Genomic DNA, 17,714 nt, shown 5'->3' with positions numbered 1-17,714 from the left:
AGACCGGTTGCAGGCACAAGATAGCTTAGCCGTCGTCACACAAAGTAGCGAAGATAAGAAATGTCACAGAAGCCTGAAGATAACGTAGAGTCCAGTTAACTTATTGCCTTCCAATAAACAAGAAACGATTCGTTTGCTTACGAACGGGAGTTTTGGACAAAAGCGTTAGTCTTCAAGAGTTATCGAAAGCAGAGAATAGTCTATTTAGAAAGTAGTTGTGACGTCATCTAACAAGAACTATGTTATCTGTGGGTTTTATGTTACTCTAAAATATTGATAAAGGATTTCCTAAAATAGGTATTCTTATCGCTCCATAGTTTCCGTCACTATTTTTGTGGATGACTATTTTAGGAGATCGTTCAGTTCATCGGTCAAGGTTATTGCATTCACAGAACTTTAACTTTCTGGTTGAACTTTTGGACACAGACAAAGTTACTGTACAAATGAATTTTTAGTGTAGATATTTTTAAGTTTAAATAAACAACTCCACTGGAGATGTTTATCTTTAACTTTAATTAGAGCTCAATAAATGTCCATCAAATTCCTATATTTAGATGACCCATTAAAATATTAACGTAAATAAATAAATTGGCATTCCTTTGCAGGGGGCTAAGCGCCGCGGTGGGGTCATTGACCGACTCCCGCGTTTTTGCAAATATGGCGGCCTGATAATTGTTATTTCACACTTACGCACTCAAGTTATTCATGTACTTATTGTTACGTAAAATTATCATAACTACATACCCACGTACTTTGTAGCTAATAATAGTAACAAATAATACAGGACATAAAATGTATAACGAATCAATGAACGAATTGATTTAAATAAAATAGGTAGGCAAGGCACATAGGCAGTTCCTACTTATATGTAAATGTTTCTACTCTTTTGAAGAAATATTAGCCGTTTAATACATTTTTTTTGTACTCTACATAGGCAACTACGTATTTAGAGAACGAAATAAAAAATATGAATCTGGTAATTTTTCGCGATGTCAATTCCTTTCCTGCAGCCGACCCGGTCGAGTTCCAACAATCCTTATCCTCACGTAACAAAACATTTCGTTCAGAAAACTGCAACACTTCGCAAGTTGTTGACCTCTTGTCAATAAATGATTCATGATTTATAAATAAGCTTATCAATCAAGCGCGAAGCTCAGTTCAAAGGTCTTCGTCCGCAAGCTCGCAGTACATAAATCAGCATAATATAAATAAACAGTGCAAGGCTGCGTGGGCGCATGCATGTGCCCCGACCAGTTCAGCTTCACTTTCTGGCAAGTTCACTGTAAGGTATGTAGGCAGGCACCTACTGTAGATGCACACATACATGGTGACAATGTAGCCGGAACTAAGCTTTGAACCGGTTTAACGAAAAACATAGTTTTGTGGTTATGTCAACTTCTGAGATAAGTTACGTATTTACTGGACTTTTTTCAGAGTCAAAATTGTTTTCAAAATACTTATTTGTTGATATCAACAAACTTAGAGGCTCGCAGCAAAATATACATAGATCAGAAAGCTGTGTGAACAGTTGTGGAAGCTATTTCTTTACATTACCGAATCCGAAGAAGAGTTCACATTGTAACAATTACAAAGAAATCTGCTCTATGGAAAAAATATAACCGTTGCACTTATCCTTTCGGATACATTGATAAATATCACGTTCGCGTTCCTGAGCTTATACCATAAGCTTATGGTCAGCTTATAATAATCAGCAAACTCGTTTAGACTGACAGTGGAACCGGAGTATTATCGGTACCGGAAACAAACGGTATTTGCAGATGCCGTTCATTTGTTGTCTGTGGTTAGGTGCTTTATGTCCTCACACTATCGGCTTATAGGAATTTGCAACAAATAGGTTTGCGTCTCTGAAGTCAGCTACAGTAAAAAAAATATGATGTTAAACACTTAAGAATCGCAAACTTCAAAAAACCAAAGTTATCTTGCTCGAACGTGGCTTCGATGTGGCAGGAGATAACTTTAAACTTATACCATAAATCAACCAGTTTTTAACTTTTGTTGTACATATCTTAAGTAGTTTTGTAAGTATATCATACATAACAAAGTATAATAACTTGTTCACCTAATTTACATAGTACAGAGAAAGGAAATAAAATTTCTGAATAATAAGCAAGTCTCGCTCAATGGAAACGTTCTGGGAACCTAATTCTGGTTTACAACCAAAAAGCAATAACACGGCAGCCAACAGTTATTCACCTCGAATTTACAAAGAGACTGTTTTGTGAAAAATAAAACAAACGTACTAAGTTTGACAAGAACAACAGAAAGTAAACATTAAGAAAACTAATGTTTTAACTAATGGGGCTTTAGAGAACATAAAGATAAATAAATGCAATGTATAGAAGTGTTCGCGTGGTGTGGTCACCACTAATTGGGTTAATGCAAAGGATTGGCCAGCAAACACGACTTTACACGACACATGATAACAGTATTGTTGACAATAACCATTATTTTGTGTTCTTAGTTTGCGTATTTGTAAACTGTCAGCACCCATATCACAGCCGCTATACTTTGATCATAATAGTCTAGAGCTGGCCTTAGGACTACGATGCTGAACGGAGGACCACGTCAAGATAATGTCAGTCTAAAACATCCCTTTCTACTGGAAGAGAGGAACAGACTATATCATAAATGTACCGATGCTGAATGAAGTTCGTTTGAACCAGACGGCGCGAAAGTTTCGCACATGGGTTTCACGGCTCACAAAATTTTCTATAGCAACACCTTGTCAGGTTTTTGTGTACAAGTCTCTACAACAAAATCACGCTAAGCTCTGAAGTGTCAGAATTAATTTGAAAGTGAAAGAATTCTTTTTGTTCAGTGTTTAACTGTTGTTTGCATCTCTAACCCACTTGCAAATCGGCTATTTCGTGCTCTCAAATTATTATTATAAAAAAATACACTTATTTAAATTTAGAGACCAAGAGAGTAATCTACATTATTCTAATTATTTTGATAAATACTTTCACAAAACTGTTTTTTGTCTGTTTCAGAGCGTTTATGCATATTAATCTTACTGTAGTCGAAACAGTTATCCGACATAGTTTTGATTTTTCGGTCAATCTGTCGATATCACTGGATGGCAGTAAATAATTAAATTAATTAAGAAGAAAACAGCATGCGTGACGCTAACGGGCCGCGAGCACCGTCATCACCCGTGCGAAAACGAACTCCGCGGTCACCAACCTGCTTTTAGGATGAATTAAGCTGTACATGAAGCACAAAATTGGCCAGAAACCTGCCTAAAATTGGTTCAATCTGTTCGTTCACGCAAAACATAACACTTTACTAGTTAAATGATGTGTTATTAAGTGGTAGTGTTGTCCCTTCGCGTGTGTTGGCGATCACGCGAATGTGAAGCGCCGTTAGCACGGTTCGACGACCCGGTTATGTTCATTTATAACGGATGAGCGGGGAAAAGATGCACTTCTAAGACAGATTATTATAATAACCATACGAGGTTAGGTGCGTCGCTTCTTCATTGTAAATTTTGCTTGGGTGGGCTGATGGTTGAGAGGAATGCGAAGAATTCAGATATAATTGATGCAACATTTTTAATGAAAGTAAGCCACCATTCCGAAGAAATGGTATTTATAACTGACTCAAGCTCGGTCAATCACTCTGTTACAGCCTTTTTATCGTCCCACTGCTGGGCACAGGTCTCCTCTCACATGGAGAAGGATTGAGCATTATCACCACGCTTGCTCATTGCGGGTTGGCGATTTCAGACTTAATAGTCCAGGTTTCCTCAAGATGTTTTTCCTTCACCTTTATATCAGCCATTGGTGTCTAAGATATACTTAGAAAGTACATACAAACTTAGAAAAGTTGCATTGGTACTTGCCTGACCTGGAATCGAACCCACACCCTCATTCTTGAGAGGTTGGTTCTTTACCCACTAGGCCACCACGACTTCTTCAATCACTCATCAAGAAGAAATACTTTATACTTCTGAGCTATTTTCTCTGAACAGTTTGACCACTTGTAACAATGAATAGCCGAATCCCCGCAAATGACCAGCGCTGAGCCACCGGCGCGTGACAGCAGATGCCGTCTCGCTTATTGCACACACAAACAAAAAAATAACTCGCTAATCTCGCAAAACATTATTCTGGATTAATTATTACAAGACTTGCCTGAGAGGTTACTGGTCTCTGCCTTTTACTTGCGGACTAAAAAAACTCATGAAGAGAAATTGGGATCATTTATCAAAACTAAATTGTTTTAAACCGTAGATTGTATTTTTTACCACATCCCAATCCCAAATAAAACTGAACCCCAAAAAACAATTAAGCATATAGAAACAAACATCTAAAATAAAAGAAACATAAACAGAAGTTCTGTGTATCTAATTAACGTTAAAGTTAACTGTTCCGGGCGCGTGTCGACAAATTAAATTATCTTAACTATGGTGCTGATGACAGAAGCCATGATTTTTTGGTCCTTTTTACCCTAACGTGATTTAATGGGACCGTACATTAGATAGGGAAGCGGTGACTTTAAATGGAGAATTGATGTTATGCCTTCATTTACTTCAATATTAATGTAATGGTAAGAAAATAATTATAATTTATTGATTTATTCATGACTGCAGATAATAATTCCTAGGAGTCTCAAAATAAACAGTAGATAGTGGCAAAAGAAAGCGTTGTTGACGTCACTGCGACAGGATTGGTAAGTGATTTATGGAAGCTGTTTTCCTTCGTTTGAAGTTCCTATCATAAGCCACTTAATTGGATAAAACAGCTGGTTCTAATATCCGCTTTCCAACCGGTTCAATAATAATCTGTGGCGATTTATATTTCAAACTGCATTCCTGAGATGCATTCTATTCCGGATCGAAAGAACGACATTTAATTTTGTGTCATCGTAACGCTCGCCCGGTTAGGATAGGTCCGAGTTATTAAATAGATTGATGGGATATTCATGTCTACTAACATAACCGGTATTTATTGCTAGTGGTTTAGTACTGAACTTTGTGAAGTGTTTGATATCGATCATAACAAACTTTGAAAGTGTAGCCCAAGTGTCAAACTGATACTCAAAGCTGTTGTGTTAGTTTTAACTAGAGGCTTTTTCGTTCTTCTTTGAAAAGTGAAGAGCCTTCATTTCATAAATATGCCGAAACATTTGTCTTATAAGATTTCACACGATCCTAAGCAAACAAAATAACCCGATCTCAACAGAACAGAAGCAACCAAAGTACCAGTATTTGAACATACCTAAACATCCAAAACTGTAAGAGACAACTTGAAATAAATCAATCTTCCAACATGATAATAAAAATACTCGAGTGCAGCTGCGTTTGGTTCGACAGCAGTAAAAATAAAATGTTCGATACTGCGGCGGGCGGCACGCATGCGCCCGTGACCTTGACATCGGCGGCGCGGCCCAAACCACGCGCCTTGCTTATTCCAGACACGACACTTTCAAAACGGAAAGTGTAATTATGGCTGGTAATGTAATTTGTACTAGAATGGAATTATAAGCGTCGCACGAAGGTTCCACAGGATTTAATAAAATAATCCAAACACTGAATAGCAAGTCCACCAGCTACCCAAAGTTAGTTAATGAGTCATTTTTGGCAAATGCTGAGAATGTTTTGATAAATCCTGCAAAAAGAGCTCGAAATACCAATATTCCTACAGTCACAAATATTGCCAAAAGAGTCCAGTGACCCCGGAAATGATTAACTAAATATAACAGCCATTTCTAAATCTCACTCAATCAATTTATGAAAATGAGGAATCTTAAAACTACTTAATTAATTCCAAAGCAAGTGAAACTACGAAGACGATTTATAATAAAACTTTCGCTTGTAACAAATACGGAAGATTTTGTACAAAACGAGAGCGATTTTGAAAAGTCGGCCATGTTCCGTGTCGATTACCATTATCATCATAAAGCGAGCGTCACGAACATCGTAAACTATGTCTATGTCACATAAAATATGGAAATTTATGGTCATGGGGAACCACAATAGTTCATTAGCCGCTTGTTGCGCTGTCAACATTATTTGCTTTGTTGAGATTTCTTGTTTTACTTGTAGCTTCTGATTCTTTAACTTTATTCTATCTTTAGGATCATTAGCGAGTCCTTATTAAGATTTTGCCTGAACCTGATGTCCAAAGTAGTCCAAACATCCGAAAACTTACATCTGACAACTCTTCATCAAACCACTGATAATATCGTCTAAATATGTGTGTCATCGTCTTTAATGTTCATCTTATGCTTATCACATTGAATTACCAAAACTACCCTATTCAATGACCTATCGGTTAATAGTGATACGGTCTCTATAGAAAGGATCTCAAAGTTTTTTTCGTCATCAAAACATTTAAAAGCTTGTCCTACGGACGGGATGGGCCCTCGCTCGCCTGTGCTGCATCACAATGAAGACATTCAAAATGAACGGAGCATTGTGCCTGGGCACAAGGCCGCCATACGTTGATGCGAGATTAGGGCGACACAAGTGTTTTGTTGGGAGTTTTTTTCTTCAGGCCATATGGCGACAGAGGACTTTTCAATAACAAGTGTTATTGCCTGCGAATTGTCAATGGGTTGTAAATTATTGTGGTTATTCAAATATACATATTTGTTTTTGAACTTTATTTTTCAAACTCTTTCAGCCTTTGACTCTCACTCGCCAAGGGTTTATCAAAATTTTCTATAAATAATCTTCCATTTCTTAACTTAAGTGAGCCAGTGGCAATGTCCAGAGAAGACCATTCAAAGTAAATAATATGGCATCGCAAATACTGGAGCAGAAGAACCAATTCCATCTAAACTTCAGACGAAGCACTCTGGTATATTAAATAAACACACAAGAGCATGCAAGATGGCATCCGTAAAAGGAAAACCACACAAGCCAGGCTCGTCTGTGCTAAAATTAAACCGCACTGCACCAATCAGTGGTGCCAGCCATAACGCTTTGTTTTACTTTTTAGCACATTCTATTGCGATTATCCAGATAAAGTATTGTTATTGTGCCGCATCGACTTCACAGCGCCAAACCGAGATTCGTCACGATTGTTTTTGGTCCGCAGTCTTCAAGTTAATTGAGGCTTAATAAAAAGAAGTAGGATGTGTATGGGGAAAAAACCGAGACTTGAGTAATCAAATTATCCATGCAACTTAGTTTGCTCTGCAAACTCAACCAACTTAAAATCCATATTTGTAAAATAACAATAAGCCGTCTGCTACAATTGGCATTGTTCCAATAAATCACATTAGTATCTTCCTCATGCATTAATTAACAACGATTTCGAACACTTCATTAGTGACTGAACGGGAAGATGCGATACAAACGTATGCACAACATGATTGTAATGGCGACGCGTCTCACTTGGGTAAACAACTAATCATACAACATAGTTGATACTTGCCATGCTAATATAGCTCCTATATCTAGGAGAATAAGGAACTCCAGTATCTGCAGTAACAGACTCGTTGAAATGGACTGCTGCTTGATTTGCTTAAAAGTATTCACTTTACTGATTAGTATTCTCTTTGTATGTTTGCTTTTAAAGTTTATGACAGATAGTTGAATAAATCGTCTTTTTAGTTCGGTTTAGGTGCTTGATACATTTGGTCTTTATGTACATGAGCATTCTTATGCAGTTTAACGACCATCAGCAGAACTTGTGACCATATTGCTTTAACAACCAAGACAGTGAATTAGTATTCAGGAACTTCTTCTATCTTTACACCATCCACAATATCTTCTTCGTCACCAATTGAGTCAATATCTAACGAAATGGTGAGTTTGATAGGATTAACTTTCTTAAGTTATTAACAGGAGCTGCATATCAACAGCTTTCGCGAATTCTGGGCCGGGAATGTAAAATATACAAAATGACTATTGATTGCAATAATCGAAGACTGTATAGTAAAATCGTGAATGTTATGCAGGAAGACACATTTTAATAATACAAGGACCAAAACTGGTCCTTACATACGAATTGTATTTTTTTACAATCTGCTCAGAATTTTCACATGGTCGCAACGCAGACCATGTCAGCACGAGCACGGTTGCGCATACGCAAGTGACGTGACAACAATGGACGGATGTCTGGCTGTAATCACGGGGCATTGTCGCCAGCTCGCTAGGCTATACCATGACTTGCTGCACCAGCTGCGTATTGATGAGCAGAGGAAATTCGGCGCCCAATTGCCTTCATTACAATATAATGGAAAAACAATGACGCGTTTAAATAGTGATCGTGTGTAAACAATGGTATCGGTTATTATTGACCTGTTTCGGATGACGAGGGATTATTTAAGAGAGTAGTTCATGCTTTTTTACTGAGCTAAGAACACTTTCTTACGTTTATTTATTAGGCAGGTTCCATACCAAAAAAATAGTTCTGTGCCTGCCATTGAAAGCACCTGCAAATTCCCGAAATGGAGATAAGCTAACCTCATTGTTGACACTATCCGTCGAGGTTGATAAAATTATAAATATCCGAATGTACCGCAATGAAAGCCTCTCGAAAATGCTAATAACCGACGTAATAGATCTGCCGATAGTTGGCCGATACGACGATAAGCTATCGACAGATATCGATATATGTCAGACGCGGTGAGAACATTTTGAGATGAAGACCAAATAACAACAATATGGATATCGCATGCTTATCGGCCAAACAGATCGATGCTTTCTAGATTAGGAGAAAACTTAAAATCAGTTTTAAAAAATGTGGCAGAATTAGATCGATGATAAATTATTTCGATCTTTTTTTTTGTTAGTAAATCTTCGGGTTCAGGTGGTCTTGCTCACCATCTACTTTGAATAATTAACGTTTTAAACACCGCTATTAATTACTATGTAAAATTATTCTAATAATAAATTGAAACTTATTTGGCCATGTACCACAGGTTATTCACACAAATCTCTCTGAAAGTCGTCTTAAAAATTCAGAATTAGGAATTAGCAAGAAGAACGCGAGGCATGGCGGCTACGTTCGGATACACGTTCCGGTGTCCGCGTTACAGAATAATTAAACCAAAGAGCACTTAATTACTGAAATGGCCACATATCTGTTGCTCGAGCTAAATGAGCCTCATTTTTATGAAACAGATAACATCACCGCCGCTTGGAAAGTCGGCAAGATGCCGTGTCTATCACGGATTTGGGAAAGTCTAGCAATGATGAATGTTCCAAGGCGTTCATTTAATATTAAATATTTATTTTAAATTGTAACTTTCACCATGCAAATAATACAGTTAAAATGATGATTCGTTATTACGAAGCACATTTTTAATGAGCACAAGCTGCGATCGCGAGATGATTTTTCTTCGATTTCAAGACATGGATTTCGCTGTCTCAGATTATTAGAATTAACAGTATATTTCGAGAAATCATATGTTAGTATCGTATGTTGGTATTGATTTATTTTAAATATGGAGAAAGACTCGGTACGGTACACTATTCTTGTAAGAGAAATAACAGATTTAAAGTCAATCCGTAGTTTTGTAACTAAGATGCATAGTTTTGCTTGTTAACAAAGAGAAAGCGCAGGCAAACGGAACTTGTATTAAATATATGGCGTCTAGACTAAACTTCGTATTCTCTATTGATTCTAGCCAGACGAGGAGCCTGGCTTCGACGTAGTGCCTCTCCACGTAGAAAGTAAAGACCAAATTGCTTTGAAATTGATTCAATATTTACTCACTACGTATGTGTCTTTTCAAGCAAAAGATCTTATGTGGCAATACTGTTTACCTACTTAAAAATCTGTTCAAGTTAGACTTAGTAATGGAAAACGCACGATGAGCGTACAACTCGTAATTCTACTGAATCTCATCAATTATTGTGACATCAAATATACAAGTAACAAATTGGATAATCTAGTAATTGGTTTGGATCCGATTAATTGTGACTGTCAACACACGTTTAGTCATGTTTAATTGTTTCGGTCTAGACACAAAAACTCGTGTCAAGTGTAGCATCGTCCGTGCGTCTCCCGGCGGTAATGAGGTGTGAACACGTCAGATGGACACTTGATACAAGGCGGGAGGACATGCTCACGCGCCGCGGTCTGATTCTGCGCGTGCGCTAGACGCCCGTAAATCACACAGGCTAGATCCGAGCTCAATTTCTCTGACCATTTATTAGTCATCTCAGCCATTTCGTGTCTGTTCAAATAATTTGTGTACACGCAAAGGTAATTTAATAAAAATGTGGCATCTTTGTTACCGACTTGTAGTCACGTCAGCGGAAATGTTGCGTTTCTGTAAGCGATCATTAGAATTCTTGGAGACTGCAATTTTGAGTGTGCAGCCGCCGTGGAATTTGAAGATTCGGAATTAATTGATATTGCGATGTTCAGCCTAATTTATGAGTACGTAAGGTTCCAGAATATTTAATTGCAACGCATTCTTATAAAGGTCTATTTATTTGTACCCAAAATTCCGTTGAAGAGGTCAAAGCATGGTCGAAGGATATAGACTCTTCATTTTAATTTGGATTTTTTTGTTCTTGAAGAGAAAGATTTGGCTCTGACGTAAATCCAGGCTAGACTGCTTAAATCCCCATGATAAATGATTTCGAGCTGCAGATAAGCCAATACAAACGTCAACGAAATCATGCTTTATGACCTTCATAACTTAGCGGATTAAGTGTGAGGGTCCGAGATTACTTGTGTTAGGATCATATTGAAAAAAAAAAACATTCAGACCCGTTACTTCATACATTTTTGCTTTCAAACTTATTCCATAGCCTATTTTTAATAATTTGTGACTCCTTCACGGAAATCACAATTTAATAATGCCATAGACAAATCAATATTGTTTACGCTTATTTACTTTTCCTATAGCTGAGTAACATTCCATTCTTCTCAAATCATTCGTTGCGCGGAGATAAGGACCAAATATTGGAACTGTTCGAACACTGATTTTAAGTCCTAATGAAATGAACGTTTAGCCATACGTAATATCGTCGCATTCGCCATGAATTATTCAAAAACGAAAGTATAGAAATAACATGTAGAAGAACGTCCTATTAATAATTCATTGGTGAATAATATGATTAATACTTGTGTGTGGTTATTAAACTGATTATACACTGTATGTCATTTACTTTCACGGCTATACTTAGATAGATATACCTACAGTGTTTGTGAGTTGAGTATTTATATCAAATACCTAGCTTTATTCTTTTGTCGTGGATTTAGTTCTTAGCATGTAGCATGTGTAACCTCTTATTGGAATTCGGCTGTAAGTACATTCAGAAAACAGAAAAGGTTACTTAGGAAAGACTTACCAACATGGAAAAAATTGAACTTATTTCGGTACCTATTTATTACATGTTTTGGTTGAATTACTTTTGTATTAGTGTGAAAGAAGGCTTAGCGGCTAGCAAAATTGTCTTTCATGAAATCATGAATCATCCAATTACCTACAGATTCATAATTGCTACAACGTCAATGACCTTTGGCGTTGTAAAATCTCCTGCCCCGTGAATAAGCCATTGATATTATTTTACAAAAATAGTTAGGTGTCCCTTTTTAAATGTTAGGTTAAGGATAAACAGAAACATAAAATTCCAAGTTTGAAACTATTCAGAAGCATCGATTTATTACTTCAAATACCTATACAAATATTTTCCTGTCGATGAACAAATTCAGGGCAACCTAAGTAGAGAGGAAAAAATGTAATTATTCCGGTTATAGAATATTCCGAGAGGATGAAATTATACTAATTTTGAAGATACAATTATGAGACCCAGATTGCAATGGCAAAATACAACATTTAATGAGTCCAACAATCTGCTTAGAATATTAATTACAACAAGATTCCAAGATGAGCTTGAGATTATGTTATGTTATGAGGGTAGGGTGAATCATCATAACATACACGTTGTAGACTTCATCCACGTAGATAAGTTTACCCACCTGGTTGCAGCTGAAAAAACAACAGCGGTGCGGTGTACAGAAGAATGTTTATAAATAATTCATGCACATAACAAAACCGGCGCGCCATGTCTAGCTAGTTCAAGATCACCACATGAAACGACAATACGCCGAGTGGCGGGCCCGAGAGAGCGAGGGTGTGCAGCCCTAGTGCTCCCGGTCCCCGCCGTACCTACCCATCCCATGGCGGGACAATCGATTCGCGGGAGCCGCACGCTCCCCCAGCGGCGCGCCGCCCGGCCCGGCCACCCGACCGGCACATTCTACCGATCATAATAACATAAAAACTTACCTTTTTACACTTCAGCAAGCTCACACCACCAAAGAAATGCAGCCACGGAGATCGCGAGATCAAATCACAGGTTGCACTATATTCGCGAACTGCAGGTTCAGTCTAGCACTTCATCAATTAACTTGACACTGATTTTTAATTATAATAGCTATTTTATATTTATTATAGTGTATACCGGTACGGTTGGTCCGGTTTAGATAATTTGTGTAAATCGTTGCAACAACAACGTTACCCCCACGGTAGTTCGCGGTGGACTGACCGGTTTGAAGATGGCGCTTTGCGTGCGGGCGGAGGGACGCGAGTGAATGCAGCTGCGGAAGCCCCGTTAGAAATTGCTCCAATAAGAATCCAGTATGACTTTGAGCGACTGAAATCCGCCAATGGTTATCAAGTTATATCGCTAAAATTTTGCCCGTGAAAGTTCAAAAAGGCTCATCTTTATTCTATTTTTATAATTTAAACATTTCACGAAATAAATTCTGCCGAGTAGTGAATTACTCATGGTAAATAAATTTTAACGGTTTAAGTTTCCGGGTGGTTTACATTTTCATCTATAAAAATATATAAAAAAAGAATTGTTAGTTATAACAATCTTTATATCCCGTATTTTCTTGAACTTAATGAGATATTCTTTTGGGTTTTTAATTAAAAATACTTAAGAAATCAAATCTAGTTCTAGAGCTAACGGTTGTCGGTTCTATGTTACTAATATTATGTCTATGGTTCTATGTTCCCTTCCACCAAACGCCAATACTTAGTAAAAAGCTTTATCAACTGACTGACGTGACTACGCAAGAAACCTTGCATTTGTTTGGTAAGAATCTTTGTGAGAGCAACCTCTTTACGTCCTTACCAAGTGGACAGGACTACTTCTGAGCTGAGTGATAATTTGGCGTGGCCAAGGCCAGGCTGAATCGTAAAACAGCGTTAATTCTCATTGCAACTTTTTAAAGACACTTGATTACTTGAAACATGTTTTTTCTCTCATAAAATTATTCTAAACTCCATGGCAATAAATTAATTAGTCAATTTAAATAATTATAAGATTTAATAGATTTGGCTTCTGTGCGTTGTGTCAGGGGATGACCTAGCTAAACTTGCGGGTCACACGCAGTTGACCCGCCGGCACTCCTAGATATAACCCGCTAGGCTAGACTTAGGTCACGTATGGTAATGAGTAACTCACTGAAACAACGCTTTAAATTCATGGGTTTTTATGGCTTTTTACAGTCGTATTGTTTGGAAGGCCCGTTTTCCTTGTCCACATGACAACGAATACAGACATAATAACATTTTTTTATTTATTTATTGTAATTAAATAAATATCACCTTTCTTGAATAAATAAACCTTTGTTATACTAACAACATAACAACAGATTTAATTATAACGCTTTCACAATGCATGATTTTGAAATCAATATGTTTACAAATGAAAACTTCTAAATATGGAAATGAAAGTAATTACATGTATAGAAATTAAGCACTTTTCTATTTAAACATTGATACTATGACTGATTCAATTACAAATATTGTCTTTTATAACTTCTGCCAGCCAGCGGTTTTACTTGCTTCCGTAAGGAACGGCCTATTTCCCGTACCCGCGTAAATAAATCCATTTGTTTTTGGGTGAAATAGACTACTTGCGAAATTAATTAGCTTATTTACTGTGGGTCACTCAACTTAATATTTTTGCTTAGGCCTTAGACGTTAAGAGACCAACCTAGCAGAACGGTGTCTAAGCTAAACGGCAAGCTATAGCGGTTGCTAGCGGCTAGCGGAGACGACCGCAAATATCAGCACTTTGAACACTAACGCGAGGATAATTACGTCTTCTCCGTACTCTGGGAACTGCTTCCTGAGTGACGTCTGTGGTTGCAGTTGCTACGAGCATATCATTAAGTACTGTAACTGCTAATAGGCGGGTTAAAACTGTTATTCTCGTCAATGTCACCTGATCTAGTTTCAATCCGCAGAATCTTGACGAGCTTTGCTAAAAATAAGGCGAAATAAAACGTAGTAGGGAAGGCCTTTGTAGCCCCACTTCCTTGTAACTTTGTAGCACATCTTAAAAAACTGATATTTCCCTGCAACATACCATTAGAAGTCTATTGATGCATATCAGACATCACTGCGAAGTTGATGGAGCGTGCAAATTTACGGCCCACGTCAAATGCCCGGTGCAATTTGCCTACGAGTATTTTATGGGGAAACATATGGGAGAATATTGTAACGAGCGGCGACAAGACTTGGTAATATGACAAGATTTAAAAGACCTTCAAGTACATGTTTCCAAAATAGTTCAGTTACAAAGTTGTGGTTTTCTTCATCTTCATTACATTTGCACGAGAATTTGGGATAAAGGAAACTACAAGTGATTACAGTAAGAAGGTACTAAATAAGGCGACAATCCAATTAATTTGCTATGATCTGCGAAATATCCGTCCCTCTATAATTATTTTCTGAATACATCTTAACGTTAGGTAAAAGAAGTTGGTGCAATCACGTTCAAGACAATATTGATTGTGTCTCGCGATTCCATAATTCTTCATACACGTCTACCCATGGGTAAGTTATTGCCAATTTGTATGGTTTATCCGACGCCTAGCAAATGCTGCAAAGCTATGAACGTAAAAAATATCGTAATGATTTGAAAAATCTCTCCACGTCCGTTCGGATTCCTCGGCGGTGCTCGGAAACTTGGTTCATTATTGCGAATTCCTCATCCTCAGCCGTCGCGATATAAATCAGAGATGATCGCCCATCAATCGTCGCGTTCATGCTCTATGCACACGTCACCGATCGTCTTTGGGATAAAAAAATATCGCACCTTTTTATATTTAAATTAATAGCCATTCATTGGGAAGATATACCTACTTACCCAAAAAAAATGGAAGGATCTTAAAAATTAAATAATTCAATGACAGTGTTATGTTACGTTACGTAGGTATTTGTTTGGTCGGTGATTAACTTACTTAGGGACTAAGGGATTAACTTTATGTGGATCTATTCCTTCGACAGCAAATCCAATGTCAAAGAATAATTTTTCATGGGCTTCAATATGTATGTATTTTTACTAGTCTTCGGTACTTATATCCAAAGCTCCGTGATCTGCAGCTAAGCTGTTAGCCCACTTGTGTATTTCCGTAAAGATAACTAAACAATAAATTATTTTTACGGACAAATTATTCAAATATCCGTCTGATCCGCGGTTTCTAGTGCACATGCGTTAATTGAAGGCGTTTGATAGCATCGCCACGTGGAACGGAAAGATGGACGGATAGCACGCAGCCGTTCTGATGCTGGGATAAGGGGGATTCTACGCGCTCGCGGAATGGGCACGCAGATTATCGGTCTGCAATGTCGGCTACTGGGTAACTTAACTTAGTACTGAAGTGATAATGTCTCGGAGAATGAAGGAGACTATTTTAATGTCGTTATTAAGCCAGTTCTTGCACGAGGTGTCCAGTTGCGTAATCAGTAATAGCATACTGCTTGTTGATATGGTATTGAATCGTACGCACAGATCTTAGCTTTCGTTTTATAATTTCTTCACAATTATTCACCTTTCTCTTGATAATCTAGATTCATAGAAATTAAAATGATTATACTAAAATAGGCAATTTGTTAAAAAATCACGCTCAAAATATTCTCTAAAGATTAGCCTTTTTTATATCCTTACTTGGAGCTATCATGCAAATGTCAGCAATTAGCCGATACAAGTTGTGCTGCGGAACAATGAGTAAGTACAGGTAGATGTCGGAGGCGCTAATTACGCAATCTGTTATTGTTTCGCATCGAGACGAGCCAGGGATATCATTTCTGTGTCAGCAACTGTCTGTAATTGCAGTCTATCATGCACCACCTCCCAGCTGCCTGCAGGAACGCTTGTCTTGACGTTTCTCATCGCTGTTTTCCGACTAGCTTGCTATAACAATGTGAGCACTTCACTTTTTCTTTTGGGATCTAATCAGCCTTTACGAGCGTATTTTATGAAATAATTGTACGTAAGAGGTTGTAAAACCTTTTCGTGGCAACCGTGTATGCCGCGGAGTTAACTACGATTAGGTGCGATAACTTTGAGCCCAGTTATAAGTTTGGAAAGCTACTGAGTTGATTTTTGTACTCTCTAGGCCATCAGAGCTTTTCTGAAAAAAAGTTGGTTTCTCTGCGATGAATATTTAAAGAACTTACTCGCAAGTGTTTCCATTAATAAGTATGTAGTTGGGTATGATAGCTTTTCATCATTAGTCGATTGTTGAAAGTGCTAACGTCATGTCAATTACTGACCTATGTTAGGAGTTTTAATTACGTATTGTTACCTGAGCCTGGGAAAACGGAAATTGTTACGAAATGACACATTGTACCAGCCACTACTTCCAAACAACGGAACGAGCGAAAACGGAACCACACATAGAGAAATAGTTTGTTCTTATTAGTCTTGATTGATTAGCTAGGAACTAGGTAATGCTGTTTTGAGTGATTACTTAGTTACTTCCGATTAACTAGCTAAGTAAGTGTGTTTTTCAAGACTAAGATAAGTGAAATGAAATAAGTTGTGTAGCATTATGACTCTCGAGTTGCTAAGTAGATATTCGTAAGCTATTTACCTGATCAGTATCACCTACAGATACTTAATAACAATTGCATTTATACAAAATTATAAAAACAACAGTTATTGTCGAGCATTGCACCCGATCTCATTTGCGATTAACAAAATAAGCAATAAATACTGCCGAAAGCGTAGCGGGACATATAAAACGTCTTCATCAGACGCCAATTATCACTGCTACTTCTCCCGTTAAACTTGTAAAATGTTCTCATTTCTCAGTAATTACATCACCAGCGTTACTTGGTCTCCCTCACCTCGACACAGCACACTGCAGGGGAGGAATGAGGAGCCGCGTCGAACATATTCAGGGGTCAAGTTAAATACCTGTTTATTGTAGGCCAACTAAGAAGAGCGTGAAGTCGGTGTAATTTCGGTATGTGAGCGATTTAATTAAGAATGTTTAATGTTCACAATTTTAATTTCATTATGCGCTTTCATTTTGACTGTATTATACATAGAAATTGTACTAATGTTTGGAAAGCGGAGAGATGGCTTACAAATATAACGTTTTAAATACATTATATTTCATTTTATTTATTAAACTAGATACGGCTTTACCGTTTTTATTCAGCAAAGAATGGAGTCTGTATGATTCAAATGTCTATTTATCTAGACTATCTTTCAAGAATATTCGAACATACAATACTCGGCAAAAGCAATAATGAAAATCACTTTTCTCGACAAATTGATGCAGATTAGGCTTAGAATTTATAATCTTTCTCGATGCGAATAATTAGAAATCTAGAAACAACAGCAAATACAGTCGTGCCTTGCAAAGTAGCTCCTAATTTCTCGCCTATTAGCACCTTGACGACAATTCTCATGCAATTATAATCGATAGAACATCGAATTTACGATGACAAGCATCGTTAAACCTCGGAAT

At 37.5% G+C, this 17,714-nt stretch overlaps 1 protein-coding gene across 1 annotated transcript in view; it reads right to left on the bottom strand.

Moving 5' to 3' along the window:
• LOC110382391 (protein singed) overlaps nt 1–12,495 on the bottom strand; it is a 41,382-nt gene extending 28,887 nt beyond the window's left edge. The window contains exon 1 of the mRNA XM_049843509.2: nt 12,223–12,495. The gene's annotated coding sequence lies outside the window, so the exon portion shown is untranslated. The remainder of the gene's footprint in view (nt 1–12,222) is intronic.
• Between the last annotated feature and the right edge of the window lie 5,219 nt (nt 12,496–17,714).

This window comes from Helicoverpa armigera, chromosome 2, assembly GCF_030705265.1.
Source record: "Helicoverpa armigera isolate CAAS_96S chromosome 2, ASM3070526v1, whole genome shotgun sequence".
In the NCBI taxonomy this organism is placed as follows: domain Eukaryota; kingdom Metazoa; phylum Arthropoda; class Insecta; order Lepidoptera; family Noctuidae; genus Helicoverpa; species Helicoverpa armigera.
The sequence above is the reverse complement of the archived record's forward strand: the minus strand, read 5'-3'. Positions and strand labels throughout refer to the sequence as shown.